This window comes from Cetorhinus maximus, chromosome 3 (assembly GCF_964194155.1).
Source record: "Cetorhinus maximus chromosome 3, sCetMax3.hap1.1, whole genome shotgun sequence".
NCBI classification, from domain to species: Eukaryota; Metazoa; Chordata; class Chondrichthyes; order Lamniformes; family Cetorhinidae; genus Cetorhinus; species Cetorhinus maximus.
Window position 1 is genome coordinate 12515319 of NC_135881.1, and position 16059 is coordinate 12531377.

A 16059-nucleotide genomic window follows, 5' to 3' on the forward strand; every position below is an offset into this window, starting at 1 on the left:
CTAAGAACTTAACAACATCAGAAATAGAAGCAGGTGAAGGCCATTCGGTCCCTCGAGGCTGTGCTGCCCACTCAATAAGATCGTGGCTGTTCTTCAGCCTCAACACTGCTTTCCTGCATGATCCTCCTATCTCTTGAGTGTCCAAAAATCTATCGCTCTCAGTTTTGGATACACTCATTGGCTGAGTATTCGGAGCCTTTGGAGTGAGGAAATTTCTCCAGAACTCAATCCTGAATGGCTGTCCCCCTATCCTGAAGCTCAGACCCCTAAACCAGGGGAAACAGCCTCTTAGCGTCTGGTCTTTCAAGCTCCCCTTTATCTTCATGAACGACAGGTTGGCTCTCTAGACCACTTTGAGAAAGTCAAGTATCAGTCACAAGGGTGGATAATCACTGGGGCCCTGTGCATGGAGGTTGGCGGGGTGGGGGGGAGTGGGGTCGGAGGTGGAGGGGGTAAGGGATGACAGGAGCCCATTCCTTTAGGACGACAGTCAACTAGTTAGATTTTTAACAGCAATCCAGTCAGTAGTCCGTGGTGGGATTTGCTATTCAAGAATCACAAACACTCAGCACCATACCCTCACTTCTTACCCCAAGGCACTGAAGCCAATTACAATACCCCTACTGGTGTGTCAATGGTTAGGTTAATCTGTGTTTGATTATGTGAGTCTGGTAACTGATCTATGCATCCTATGCTTGATTGGTTAAGCCTGAGTGTAGACTCAGAGCAAAGTAAGCAGACACTAGAGAAGACTTCGATGCTGGGCTGCAAGTGTGAGTGCAGGCATTTTGTGAGTGCAGGGATATTTTAAAACTCTTGGAAATAAAGTATCACACACTTAAGAACTAGTGTCATCTCTGCATTGCTCTGAGATATATCATTTTAAAAATTCTTTCATGGGTTGTGGGTGTCACTGGCTGGGCCAGCATTTATTGCCCATCCCTAGTTGCCCTTGAGAAGCTGGTGGTGAGCTGCCTTCTTGAACCGCTGCAGTCCATGTGGTGTAGATACACCCACAGTGCTGTTAGGGAGGGATTTTGACCCAGCGACAGTAAAGGAACGGTGATATATTTCCAAGTCAGGATGGTGAGTGACTTGGAGGGGAACTTCCAGGTGGTGATGTACATTTGGTGTACATTGCTGCCTCTGTGCAGCAGTGGTGGAGGGAATGAATGCTGAATGGGGTGCTAATCAGGTGGGCTGCTTGGTCCTGGATGGTGTCGAGCTTCTTGAGTGTTGTGGGAGCTGCACTCGTCCAGGCAAATGGAAAGTATTCCATCACACTCCTGACTTGTGCCTTGTAGATGGTGGACAGGCTTCGGGGAGTCAGGAGGTGAGTTAGTTACCACAAAATTCCCAGCCTCTGACCTGCTCTTGTAGCCAAAATATTTATATGGCTAGTTTAGTTCAGTTTCTAGTCAATGATAACCCCCAGGATGTTGATAATGGGGAATTCAGCGATGGTAATGCCATTGAACATCAAGGGGAGATGGTAAGATTCCCTCTTGTTGGAGATGGTTATTGCCTGGCATTTCTGTGGCACAAATGGCACTTGTCAGCCCAAGCCTGGATATTGTCCAGGTCTTGCTGCATTTGGACACGGACTGCTTCAGTATCTGAGGAGTCACGAATGGTGCTGAACATTGTGCAATCATCAGCGAACATCCCCACTTCTGACCTTATAATGTAAGGAAAGAGGGTTGCGGTGATAGATTTATATGAGGAAAGATTGGAGTGGAGCATAAACGCTAGTATGGACCAGTTGAGTTGCATGGTCTCTTCCTGTGCTATACATTATCCTATGTATAAAAAGGCAATTGGGATTTAATATGTAAAATCTGGAACCTTTACTTCACCTGTAGCCATAATGTCCTTGACTAGTTGAAGCTAACAATGGATGCCCCAGATTTTCCATTCTACGTTAATGACATTAATGTTCATGTTGATGGTCATAAGAATGATTCTAACCAGATTAAAGTGAAATGCTTTTAATTTAAAAGCCATTTGAGAAGGGTTGCACTCAGAGTTGAACATCAGGAGGAGATGGGCAGGGATAGAGAGAGAAAAAGTCACTGGCCTGAGACACTGGGCTGAATATCACGGCGCGTTTCAGTGGGCGAGACTCGCGCCTGGAAGCGGGTGGATTGCCGACTCCCGTCACTGTGGTCGTGGCGTGCCGTGGAAAGCAGTAAGAATCCAATCCATGGCTGCAGGGCGGGTTTTCAGGCTGCGTCGTCACGGGACTGTCGGTCCCCTGCCCAATCGGAGATGGAGGGCGGCCGAATCCGCAGACCGTGACTCCGAAGGAGGACACGGCCGCTCATTTAAAGGGGCACCTGGCACGGGGGCAGTGTCTGGTGACCCAGCAAGTTACTGCAGTCCAAAGCCAGGAGGAATTTTTTTTGTTGATTTCAACAAGATTCTCAGGCACTGCCTGAAGTGAGCGTCATGAATCAGAGACATGTTTGAAATGCTGCAGAGGCTTAGGATTGAGCGTTTGTGGCTGGGAACTCACATGGCATGAACACTGATCATCTACGTCATGTTGAGATCTGAAGATCGAGCAGCTGATTCATTCGAACATGTTTCCCCCATTGACGGCCGAGGGAAGGGAGTGAGGGGAGAAACAGGGAGGAAGGCTCTGAACTGCTCCACGTTTTGGTGATGATTCCCTCTGGGCTCTTCGCGCAAGGCGGGAGGGTCTGATGCCAGCGGACAGGGAGAGGAGACCTCCCTCAATCACCCGGCCTGCCTGGACGCAGGTGGCCGCAGAGGTCAGCAGCGTTGGCGTGTGCCTCGAAGAGGCTAAGTGACCTATTGAGATCCGCAAGGGTGAGTAAGTCCTTACTTGGTGTTGGGGTTAGTGTACACAGAAGGTACAGGGAAGGCTTGGTGATGCTCAAGGAAGGTACATAGCGCATTGGCTGCCAATTATCCGGCAGACTTTGCATTCCTCACAAGCCGGGACGTGGAGTGAAGTTAAAGGCACCTGAGAATAAGCATCGTCGCAATGTCACACCTCGGGTCAGGAAGAGCTGGCCCACGATGCCCGGTAGAGACCGGACTGGAGGCAGAGGGCCCAAGCTGGACATCCTCATGCCACTGGAGGAGGAGGAGGAGGCCTCTGCTGTTCTCCTCCACAGAATGGAGCTGCTCCATTGGCAGAGGCAAACCTGGAGGAAAGCCTGGGATTGGCGAGATTGCAAAGGGCTTTACCCAGGTCTGGTAGACAGAGGGGGACAGGACTAGTGGAAGGGTGTCTGAGGCCTGGAATGGTTACATGGATTGTACATGTGTGGGTTTATGCATTCAAAGGCTGGGAAGCCTCCCGGTTACCACCAGTGGTTCAACGGTTGCACTGTGTCATATCCCATAATCCATATAGGGGTAACGATGCTGAATCTTGTGTCCTTGCAGACACCATGAAGGCTGTGAAAAGCCAATTAATGCTCTTTCTTCAGTGTCTTGTACATGGGTGGACCTGCTGCTGACCTGGGCAGGCCTGAGGGACCGACAATAGCCTCCAAGGAGGGAGAGGGAGCCTCAGAAGGTCCAGCACCAAGCACCAGCGTGGATACCAATACCTCGGATGTTGGTAGTGGAGGATTCAGTGATGGTAATGGCATTAAACATCAAGGGGTGATGGTTGGATTCTCTCTTGTTGGAGATGGTCATTGCCTGGCACTTGTGTAGCATGAATGTTACTTGCCACTTGTCAGCCCAAGACTGGATATGTCCAGGTCTTGCTGCATTTGGACATGGACTGCTTCAGTATCTGAGGAGTCACGAATGGTGCTGAACATTGTGCAATCATCAGCGAACATCCCCACTTCTGACCTTATGATGGAAGGAAGGTCATTGATGAAGCAGCTGAAAATGGTTGGACCGAGGACATTACCCTGAGGAACTCCTGCAGTGATGTCCTGGAGCTGAGATGACTGACCTCCAACAACCACAACCATCTTTTTTGTGCTCGGTATGACTCCAAACAGTGGAGAGTTTTCCCCCTATTCCCATTGACTCTAGTTTTGCTAGGGCTCCTTGATGTCACACCTGGTCCAATGCTGCCTTGATGTCAAGGGCAGTCACTCTCACCTCACCTCGGGAGTTCAGCTCTTTTGCCAATGTTTGAACCAAGACTGTATTGAGGTCAGGATCTGAGTGGCCTTGGCGGAACCCAAACTGGGCATCATTGAGCAGGTTATTGCTAAGCAAGTGCCACTTGATAGCACTGTTGATGACCCCTTTCATTACTTTACTGATGATGGAGAGTAGACTGATGGGGCAGCAATTGGCCAGGTTCGATTTGTCCTCCATTTTGTGTAGACGACATACCTGGGCAATTTTCCACATAGCCGGGTAGATGCCAGTGTTGTAGCTGTACTGGAACAGCTTGGCTAGGGGCGCGGCAAGTTCTGGAGCACAAGTCTTCAGTACTACTGCCGGAATATTGTCTGGGCCCATAGCCTTTGCAGTATCCAGTGCCTTCAGCCATTTCTTGATATAGTGTGGGGTGAATCGAATTGGCTGGAGACTGGCATCTGTGATGCTGGGGACCTCCGGAGGAGGCTGAGATGGATCATCCACTTGGCACTTCTGACTGAAGATTGTAGCAAATGCTTCAGCCTTTTCTTTTGCACTGATGCACTGGGCTCCTCCATCATTGAGGATGGGGATATTTGTGGAGCCTCCACCTCCAGAGAGTTGTTTAATTGTCCACCACCATTCACGACTGGATGTGGCAGGACTGCAGAGCTTAGATCTGATCCGTTAGTTGTGAGATTGCTTGGCCCTGTCTATTACTTGCTGCTTATGCTGTTTGGCACGCAAGTAGTCCTGTTTTATAGCTTCACCAGGTTGACACCTCATTTTTAGGTATGCCTGGTGGTGCTCCTGGCATGCCCTCCTGCACTCTTCATTGAACCAGGGTTGATCCCCTGGCTTGATGGTAATGGTAGAATGGGGGATATGCTGGGCCATGAGGTTACAGGTTGTGTTTGAGTACAATTCTGCTGCTGCTGATGGCCCACAGCGCCTCATGGATGTCCAGCCTTGGGTTGCTAGATCTGTTCGAAATCCATCCCATTTAGCATGGTGGTAGTGCCACACAACACGATGGAGGATATCCTCAATGTGAAGGTGAGACTTCATCTCCAAAATGACTGTGCAGTGGTCACTCCTACTGATACACTCATGGACAGATGCATCTGCGGCAGGCAGGTTGATGAGGATGAAGTCAAATATGTTTTCCCTCTTGTTGGTTCCCTCACCACCTGCCGCAGACCCAGTCTAGCAGTTATGTCATTTAGGACTCGGCCAGCTGGGTCAGTAGTGGTGCTACTGAGCCACTCTTGGTGATGGACATTGAAGTCCCCGACCCAGAGTACATTCTGTGCCCTTGCCACCCTCAGTTCTTCCTCCAAGTGATGTTCAACATGGAGGAGCACTGACTCATCAGCTGAGGGAGGGTGGTACGTGGTAATCAGCAGGAGGTTTCCTTGCCCATGTTTGACCTGACGCCATGAAACTTCATGGGGTCTGGAGTTAATGTCAACTCCCTCCCGACTGTATACCATGGTGCTGCTACCTCTGCTGGGTCTGTCCTGCTAGTCGGACAGGACATACCCAGGGATGGTGATGGTGGAGTCTGGGACATTATCTGTAAGGTATGATTCCATAAGGATGACCGCATTGCTGTGGGTCTGGAGTCACGTGTTGACCAGACCAAGTAAGGGTGACAGATTTCCTTCCTTAAAGGACATTAGTGAACCAGATGGGTTTTTACAACAATTGACAATGGTTTTATGGTCGCCATTAGACTTTTAATTCCAGATTTTTATTGAATTCTAATTCCACCATCTGTCGTGGTGGGATTCGAACCCGGGTCCCCAGAGCATTACCCTGGGTCTCTGGTTTACTAGTCCGGAGGGGTTACATGCTGTGGCCTGGAGTGTGGAGATGTCCAGCCAGGCCATGTGCACTGTGATCACCCACTCTTCAGTGCGCCAAGCTTCCTCTATGATTAGATTGGTGACTGTCCTGGAGGGGCAAACCCAGTGGATTGAGGACACAATCATGGGAACATGCGCTGGCCTGCCCACCATCGCAGTGGCCCAAACCCAGGGCAACATGGGGGACTGGGAGCCAGGACACTGAGTCAGCTCCTGGGACATCCAGGGAAGGCAGGGAGGACCATTGATCCTCATGATGGAGGATAAGCAGCGGCTGCCACCATCTGGAAGCAGCTCTCAGAGCACCTGTGGTGGGGTTAGCCTCTCCTCTGCCCCGCTGCCATTGGCACAAGTGCTCCTCAATTGCCACGGTGTCAGAAGACCCTCCTTCACAGAAGGACAGGAGCCTTCTGTAGCAACAGGGCCCTCAAGGCCTCAGCCAAACAGAGGACCCCGGCCAAACATTCACTCCCCCCACCGCCACTGCACAGTAGCAGCAGTGTGTGTACCATCTACAAGATACACTGCAGAAACTCACCAAGGCTCCTTCGACAGCACCTTCCAAACTCATGACCGCTACCATTGAGAAGGACAGGGGCAGCAGATAAATGGGAACACCACCACCTGGAAGTTCCCCTCCAAGTCACTCACCATCCTCACTTGGAAATATATCGCCGTTCCTTCACTGTCGCTGGGTCAAAATCCTGGAACTCCCTCCCTAACAGCACTGTGGATGTACCTACACCACATGGACTGCAGCGGTTCAAGAAGGCAGCTCACCACTACCTTCTCAAGGGGGCAACTAAGGATGGGAAATAAATGCTGGCCTAGCCCGGATAGCGTAAATGAATACAAAAAAAAGTCATCCAGGACAAGGGGACAGCAGATCAGCCGCCTCTCTCCAGTGCAGCAGGAAGTGAGGTGTGGGGGGTGGGGTGTACAGTGCTGGAGCACAAGGAAAAGATTTAAGAAAACTCCTTGGTCGTCATAAACAGGTCAGATGGGTGCGTTCTGTAGATGTCCTCATTTGACGGGCCATTGCCAATATGCTAACAAACCTTCAACATATTATCTCTCATGCAGAGGGTGAGTTTATCTGTAAGTGACTTAGGAAATGTTTGGAGAAAATGCTCATGCATTATCAGCGGTGAACGTTGGTCAGGATTCAACAATATTCACGGTATCAGGAGGGTGAGTGTGCTTTCTCATGAGTGGACTTTCTCTGTGAGTTCGCAGTGGAGGTGGAATGAGGTTGAGACACAGGCAGGACACGCATCTGAGGCCAAGAATCCCTGACCCACTGGAGCTCTATCTTATTAAGGCCTGCCGTGTGCCGTGCCCACCCATGGGCTCCCGTGGAGGCCCTTACACCACTCCGTTAGGGTGTTCCCTTAGCTCCTCATTGACATCATCGTCAGAGGAACACCCACTATCCTGCATCTCCTCTTCCTCCAGGGTATCCTCTCTCTGAATGGCGAGGTTATGCAGAGGGCAGCACGCAACGGTCATCAGTGACACTCTGGATAGCGTGTACTACAATGCTACTCCTGATCTATCCAGGCATTGGAACCTCATCTTGAGCAGCCCAATTGTCTGCTTGACGATGGCCCTGGTGGTTCTGCGGCTGTGGTTATAGCTCCTCTCTGTGGCTGTTCTAGGGGCCCTCACTGACATCATGAGCTATCTCTTCACAAAGTGGCCCTTGTCACCAGAAACCAACCATCCAGAGCATTGGGTCCATTGAGCATGTCTGGCACCTGGGCTTCCCATCGAATGTAAGAGTTGAGGCTGCTGCCTGGGTACCTCGCACATTATTCTTCAATTCTGATCACGTGCCAATCAGACATTTAAGGAGTGATAGTCCTTCCTGTTAATGAATGTACGGGGCTGGCCTTTATGGCGATGTGAGTGCAGTCTATCACTCCCTATACCCTGGGCAAACCTGCAATCTCCGCAAAGCCTCTGACTCTTTCCAGCTGACTGAGGTGATCCATTGAAAATGCAATGTGCTGAGCTGGCCTTAGGAACAGTGTATCTGTGAAGACCTTAATGCTGTGGTCTGCACTATGCCACTGAGGTCTCTGCAGGCAGTCCGAAAGGCTCCAATGGCAAAGAAATTCAGTGCAACAGTCACCTTTACAGCCACTGGCAATGGGTTACCACCCCCACAGTTGGAAGTTATCTCCCCTGCCAGCATCTCACAGAGAGAGGTCACTGAGGATCTGGAGAGCCTGAGGCTCCTCTAGCACTAATGTGTGTCAGACATTTGAGGGTAACTCATTCTCTGCCTATAGACTCGATTGGCAGCATAAATCCTTCTGCACCTCCATGGCTGCAGCGTCCTGCCTTCATCAGCTACTTACTCCTCTCTGCCTCCCTCATGCACCACCACCGCATCCCTCCCCTGACCATCTGGCCTCCTCCCTCTCCATCTCGATCTCCATTGCAATCTCCGTCTCAGTCTCTGTCTTGATCTCCGTCTCGATCTCCTCCTCAATCTCCATCTCGATCTCTGTCTCAATCTCCTCAATCTCCATCTCGGTCTCTGCCTGGATTTCTGTCTCAGTCTCTGTCTGGATCCCTGTCTCGGTCTCCGTCTGGATCTCTGTTTCGGTCTCCGTCTGGATCTCTGACTCGGTCTCCGTCTGGATCTCTGTCTCGGTCTCCGTCTGGATCCCTGTCTCGGTCTCCATCTGGATCTCTGTCTCCGTCTCCTCCTCAATCTCCGTCTCGATCTCAGTCTCGATCTCTGTCCCGATCTCCTCCTCAATCTCCATCTCAGTCTCTGCCTGGATCTCTGTCTCAATCTCTGCCTGGATCTCTGTCTCGGTCTCCATCTGGATCTCTGTCTCAATCTCTGCCTGGATCTCTGTCTCAGTCTCCATCTGGATCTCTGTCTCAATCTCTGCCTGGATCTCTGTCTCGGTCTCCATCTGGATCTCTGTCTCGGTCTCCGTCTGGATCTCTGTCTCGGTCTCCATCTGTATCTCTGTCTCGGTCTCCGTCTGGATCTCTGTCTCGGTCTCCATCTGGATCTCTGTCTCGGTCTCCATCTGGATCTCTGTCTCAATCTCTGCCTGGATCTCTGTCTCAGTCTCCATCTGGATCTCTGTCTCAATCTCTGCCTGGATCTCTGTCTCAGTCTCCATCTGGATCTCTGTCTCAATCTCTGTCTGGATCTCTGTCTCAGTCTCCATCTGGATCTCTGTCTCGGTCTCCATCTGGATCTCTGTCTCCGTCTCCTCCTCAATCTCCATCTTGGTCTCTGCCTGGATCTCTGTCTCAGTCTCCATCTGGATCTCTGTCTCAATCTCTGCCTGGATCTCTGTCTCAGTCTCCATCTGGATCTCTGTCTCGGTCTCCATCTGGATCTCTGTCTCCGTCTCCTCCTCAATCTCCATCTCGGTCTCTGCCTGGATCTCTGTCTCAGTCTCCATCTGGATCTCTGTCTCGGTCTCCGTCTGGATCTCTGTCTCGGTCTCCGTCTGGATCTCTGTCTCGGTCTCCCTCTGGATCTCTGTCTCGGTCTCCGTCTGGATCTCTGTCTCGGTCTCCATCTGGATCTCTGTCTCGGTCTCCATCTGGATCTCTGTCTCGGTCTCCGTCTGGATCTCTGTCTCGGTCTCTGCCTGGATCTCTGTCTCGGTCTCCATCTGGATCTCTGTCTCGGTCTCCATCTGGATCTCTGTCTCGGTCTCCATCTGTATCTCTGTCTCAGTCTCCGTCTGGATCTCTGTCTCGGTCTCCATCTGGAACTCTGTCTCCGTCTCCTCCTCAATCTCCATCTCGGTCTCTGCCTGGATCTCTGTCTCGATCTCCATCTGGATCTCTGTCTCGGTCTCCATCTGGATCTCTGTCTCGGTCTCCATCTGGATCTCTGTCTCGGTCTCCATCTGGATCTCTGTCTCGGTCTCCATCTGGATCTCTGTCTCGATTTCCATCTGGATCTCTGTCTCGGTCTCCATCTGGATCTCTGTCTTGGTCTCCGTCTGGATCTCTGCCTCGATCACCTCCTCAATCTCCGTCTCAGCCTCCTCCTCGTCCTCACTGGAGGATGCATCTCCCACGGAGACCGCTATTCCCACGTTCTTACAACCAAACAGGCCGAGGTGCAGCTGAGGCACTAAAGGATCCCCTCGAAACGCTGCTTCCAAAGGCAAAGGCCCTCACAGCAGCCTGAACTGCTGAGGTCAAACAAGGGACCAAGCTGGGGATTGTTAACCTGCCCTCACAATCATTCAGTGCCAAATCTGAGGGCCCCGCCCGGTGTGATTCGCACTCAAAGGGCAGAATTTTGCCCTGGGCGTGCGGGATTGGCGGGGACATTCAGGAGGCAGTGCGCCACCTGCGATCAGCAGCGCTGCGCCATTTTATGTGAGCGGCAGCGGCGAGCGCTGACGATGTGGGTGGTGGGGTGGGAGGGGGGGGTGGAGTGCAGGCAGGCCTGGCGCAAACTTCGTGCATGTGGGCGCGAGAGAGAGAGCGAGAGAGAGAGCGCGGAATAATCTCCCTGAAACATGAAACGCGTCCCCTCGTGTGACTCTGTCACAAGAACAGAGACGCATTTTTAGTTACAAATCAGTGTTTCTATTTGATTTTTATTTGCTTTTGGAAACCTCATCCCACCCGCGGATGAGGCTGGTTTCCAAATAAATGCAAAGGCCGCTTGGCCTTTTCGCCCGGCCCCGCCTTCCGTGAGGTTGAACGGGCAGCGAAAACTTAAACTCGGTTGGTTACTTAATGGCTTTAACGGGCCTGTTAATTGTCGGCGGGCACGCTGCCCGCTCAGGCGCACACTGACCCGAACCATCGCCTGTCTGCGCGATGATGTCAGCCGCGTATCATTCAGCCCGTTCACCCTGCCTTTCTCTCCACCGATGCTGCCAGATCAGCTGGGAGTTTTCTGTGTTTTACATCAGATTTTGCAGCATCTTCAGCGCTTTGCTTTTGTTTTGTTTTGTTTCATTTTATAAACGACCTCATTATGCCACCCACAACAAAGCCCAAAGTGCTTCACGCATAATGAGGTACATTTCAATTCACTTTTGCTCTCAAGGCAAATGCCATTGTGCATAAAGGACGATCCCGCAAATAGCAATGGTCTATTAATCTGTGTTTCCTCTTTGATGCCTCTCTTTGAAAGTGTTTGGTAGCCTGTTTGGGTAGCAAGTTCTCCAGAATCATACCAGGACTTAAATTACCAGATTGCATAAATTTGGCTCGTTTTCCTCAATGAAAGCGGAATACTCTGGAAATACGCAGCACCTGCGGAGAGAGGCTCCACGCTTCCCTGTCATTTTAATTCCCTCCCGCTCGCACTCTGACCTCGCCATTCTGGGCCGCTTACACTGTTCCGATGAAGCTCAACACAAGCTTGAGGAACAGGAGCTCATCTTCCGATTGGTCCTTTTACAGCTTTCTGCGCACAACATCGAGTTCAACAAGTTCAGGCCAAAACCTCGGTTCCCCCCCAATTCCTCATCATTTCGTTTAACGGCTGTTGGTGATAATTCTGTCATTGTCATCCATGCCCCCCCCCTCTAGACCCATCTTTTATTTCTTTACCTGCCCCCATTACCATTTCCGTTTGCACTATCATCACTTTGTTATTTAATGCCTCCTCGCCTCCCACCCTATCACAGACACTTTGCCTTTGTCTTCCCCACCTCCCCCACTCCATTTCCCCGCTTCTGTATCTTCATAAAACCTATTACAGCTCAACCTGCGTCGCCCGCCAACGCAAACATGGCCACGCAAGATGGCCGCCGATACCCGTCTGCGCATGCACGCGCGTTGGCAGACATTCAACGACATCACTGCTGGAGCCAGCCCCCTGGAACTCAGAGTGGGAGAAGGGAGAAGAGTGAGGAGAGTCAATATGGTCCAACGCTCACAGCAATCCACCATCCACGGATATTACTGTCGGAGCGGAGCACACGTGGCGCAGCTCTGCTGGACGCTAGGCAGGGGTGAGCGCAACCTCAATAACACCGAGTCTTACATCACTGGGATAATGAGATAGAGTTTCAAAACACTGAGCAACACAACTGCAGTAAGAGATCCCGCACGGAAAAGGTTTTATGTTCCCGTCAGCAGATCCTCCTTAACCCCCTGGTAGAAAGAGTTTCTGAAATCGATCAGTGTTGGTCCAGGATAGAAACTCACAACATCTTCTCCTCCCACTGCCAGGGCCAGTGATGATTGCGCATTCCCCCTGCTGCACATTACCCCTATAAAGATGGCAACCGCGCATGCCCCCTGCTGCACATTACCCCAATAAAGATGGCAACCGCGCATTCCCCCTGCTGCACGTTACCCCTATAAAGATGGCAACTGTGCATGCCCCTGCTGCACATTACCCCTATAAAGATAGCGGCTGTTAACCTGGGCCTACAACTGGGCATGCATGGTGTCATCAGCATACGCAGCCTGTCACCTCCAACTTCTTTCCAATCCTGATGAAAGGTCAATCCCTTGGAACGTTGATTCTGCTTTTCTCTCCAAAGAAGATGCCTGGTCTGCTCAAGTATTTCCGGCATTTTCTGATTTCATTTCCGATTTCCAGCGCCTGTGGGGTATTTGGCATTTAGCTTGTATTCTCTTCAGTTTAGGCTGAGGGCTGGTCTAATCAAAGTCTTTAAAAGGATTTAAAGGATTTGATGCAGTCTCGCCCGGTGGGTGTATCCAGAACACTGAGGCGTAACCTTAAAATTAGAGCTCGGCCAATCATGACTGAAAAATGAGGAAGCACCTCCCATACAAGGGGGAGTGGAGATTGTTCCCCAAAGGTTCCCCTTGGAGAAGGAAAGGTTGAGAGGAGATTTGATCACTCAAGTCTTGTGAGGGATCTAGACAGAGTAGATGGGGAGAAACAGTTCCCATTGACGCAAGAATTGAGAATCAGAGGGCACCGATTTAAGGTGTTCGACAAGGGGATCTTTTCTTTGACTCATTTATGAAATGTGGGCGACCAGCATTTGTTGCCCATCCCTAGTTGCCCTTGAGAAGGTGGTGGTGAGCTGCCTTCTTGAACCGCTGCAGTCCATGTGGTGTAGAGACACCTCAAAGGCGACATGAGGAAAAAGATTTTCACGCAGCGAGTGGTTAGGATCTGGAAGGCACTGCCTGAGAGCGTGGTGGAGGCACGTTTTATGATGGCTTTCGAAAGGGATTTGGATGGCACCCGAGTGGGAGAAGAATCACAGGGGGCTATAGGGAAAAAGGCCGGGAAGCGGAAGTGGGAGCGATAAATTGCTCTTGCAGAGAGTTGGCATGGGCCTGATGGGCCAAATGGCCTCCTTCTGTGCTGCAATCATTCTATGATTCTAATGGAAATGTTCAACCATGAGAAAGACATAGGGGAGAATTTTCTCCCTGTCGGAGGGGGTTGGATGGGGGCAGGCGCGGCGGACATGCAGCCGATCACCAGCCGCGATCGGCTGCGCGCCGCCATTTTGCGTGGGTGGGCCAATTCAGGCCCCGCCCAGCGTGACGTGCATGCTGAGTGCCCTCTGTGCGGGCGGGGGGAGTAGGCTAAGTCGGGGCCTGCGCTCTTTCATGCACGCGTGCGAAAGAGCGCAGAAATCTCCCCGAGGCACAGAGCTGCCTCAGGGAGATCAGTTTGAGTTTCAAAAATTTTAATTAAGAAAAAAGACTAATAATTTAGGACATGTCCCCTCATGTGAAAGTGTCACATGAGCCGGGAAAAATGCCTATGAATTTTAATAAAAACCTTTATTTCGCTTATAAATCGTTCGCGAAACCTCATCCCGCCCGTGGATGAAGTTTGATGAAAAATGCGAAGGCCGCCTGGGCTCTGTGCTATGTTAAGTGGTTTAATTAGTTTTTAAATGGCCTTAATAGGCCTTCGACAGTCCGGCAAGCGCGCAGCCGACTCGGGAGTGCGCCCGCCGGATTGAAAACCCCTGAATGACGCGCGGTGACGTTGGGACGCACGCCCGATGTCACCGTGCATCATTTTACACCTCGGCGAGCGGAAGATTCCTGGCCATAGTAAAGGGTTTCAAGGGCTTTGGGTCAAAGATGGGCAAATGGAGTTGAGGGACCAACTGAATGGCAGAATAGTCTCGCGGAGCTGAATGGCCTCCTCCTGTTCCAAGCGCCTGCTCTTTTGAAAACGGTTTCCCGGGATCATGAGCATCCACCTGAATCACCAGATCGTCATCTCGGCCTTTGATTCCAACATCTGATCCAACAGATGTGCTATAATAGGCAGGCGATTATGCCATTATTCACATTCACATTAACAACGATGGCATTAAACAATAGAAGCTGCCATATTTTAATTCCATCATTTCAAATTAACGCAGATTTCAGTTTATTTTTTCTCATAACTCTAGCAGAATGCACAAGCAGGATATAATTAGCTAGCCACTGGCAATTGAATTCCAAATTCTAATCAAATGGTAACAATGACAGAGTGATTTACTAACTAGCATACAAATTAGCTGACTGGAACACAGGACAATAGCGAGAAAGAACAGACTTGCAATTACATGGCAGCTCATTGACTCCTCAAGCTGTTTAGAAGCATTGGATTAATTTTGAAATATATTAATTGCTCTTATGGATGAAGTCAGAGTCCATCTACGAACCATGAAGTCCAACAAATGGCAAAGAAAGAGTAGTCTGTTCTTGATTGAATGAAGAATATTGTTCAGAACAATGATACCTGTAGTCAATTCTATATCCCTCTGGAATCTGGTTGTTGGAGGTCAGTCATCTCAGCTCCAGGACATGGCTGCTGGGGTTCCTCAGGGTAGTGTCCTCGGCCCAACCCCATCTTCAGCTGCTTCATCAATGACCTTCCCTCCATCATAAGGTCAGAAGAGAGGATGTTCATTGATGGTTGCACAATGTTCAGCACCATTCGCGACAACTCAGCTACTGAAGCAGTCCATGTCCAAATGCAGCAAGACCTGGACAATATCCAGGCTGGAGCTAATGAGTGGCAAATAATATTCCTGCCACACAAGTACCTGATCTTCTCCCTAAGAGAGAACCTAGGAAGATAGTGGTGTTACATCTGTGGTTTTCCAATCTGCTGGGACCTTTCCAGAATCCAGGGAATTTTGGAAGATTACAACCAATGTATCCACTATCTCTGCAGCCACTTCTTTTAAGACCCTGGGGTGCAGGCCATCAGGCCCAGGGGATTTATCAGTCTTTAGTCCCATTAGTTATCCTAGTACTTTATTTTTAGTGATCTTGACTGTTTTAAGTGCTTCCCTCCCTTTTGCCCCTGCTTTTCCACTATTCTTAAGATGCCTTTTATGCCTTCTACTGTGAAGACAAATACAGAATACTTGCTTAAATCCTCTGCCATCTCCTTGTTTCCCCTTATTAATTCTCACCCTCTAAGGGACCAACACTCACTTTAGCTACTCTCTGCCTTTTTATACGCTTGTGGAAGCTTTTGCTGCTTTTACATTACTTTCTAGTTTTCTCTCATACTTCAATTTTTTGTTAGTCATTCTTTACTAGTTTCTAAAACTTAGCTAATCATTTGGGCTACCACTAATCTTTGGAGCACTGTACACCTTTTCTTCAAATTTGATGCAATCCTTAACTTCCATAGTTAACCACAAATGGTGCATTCTTCTCATACGATGCTTCTTTCTCAATAGAATATATTTTTATTGAGAGTTATGAAATGTCTCCTTAAATGCCTTCCACTGCTCTCTACCTTTTCACTTAATTTCTCATTCTACTTTAGGCAACTCTGCCTTCATGTAATTGCCATTATTTAAGGGCAATTAGGGATGGGCAATAAATGCTAGCCATGTCTCATGAATGATTAAAAAATGTTTAAGACCTTAGTTTCAGAACCACATTTCTCACCCTCAAACCGAATGTGAAATTCTATCATGTTTTAATTACTCATAGCTAGAGGATCCTTTACAATGAGGTCATTAATTAATCCCGTCTCATCACACATAACCAGGTTTAAAATAGCCAGCTCCCTGGTTGGTTCCAGAACATATTGTTCTATGAAACTGACCTGAATATACTCTATGAACTCATCCTCCAGGCTACCTTTACCAATTTGACTTGTCCAAATTATCTGATGATTAAAATCCCCCACAAT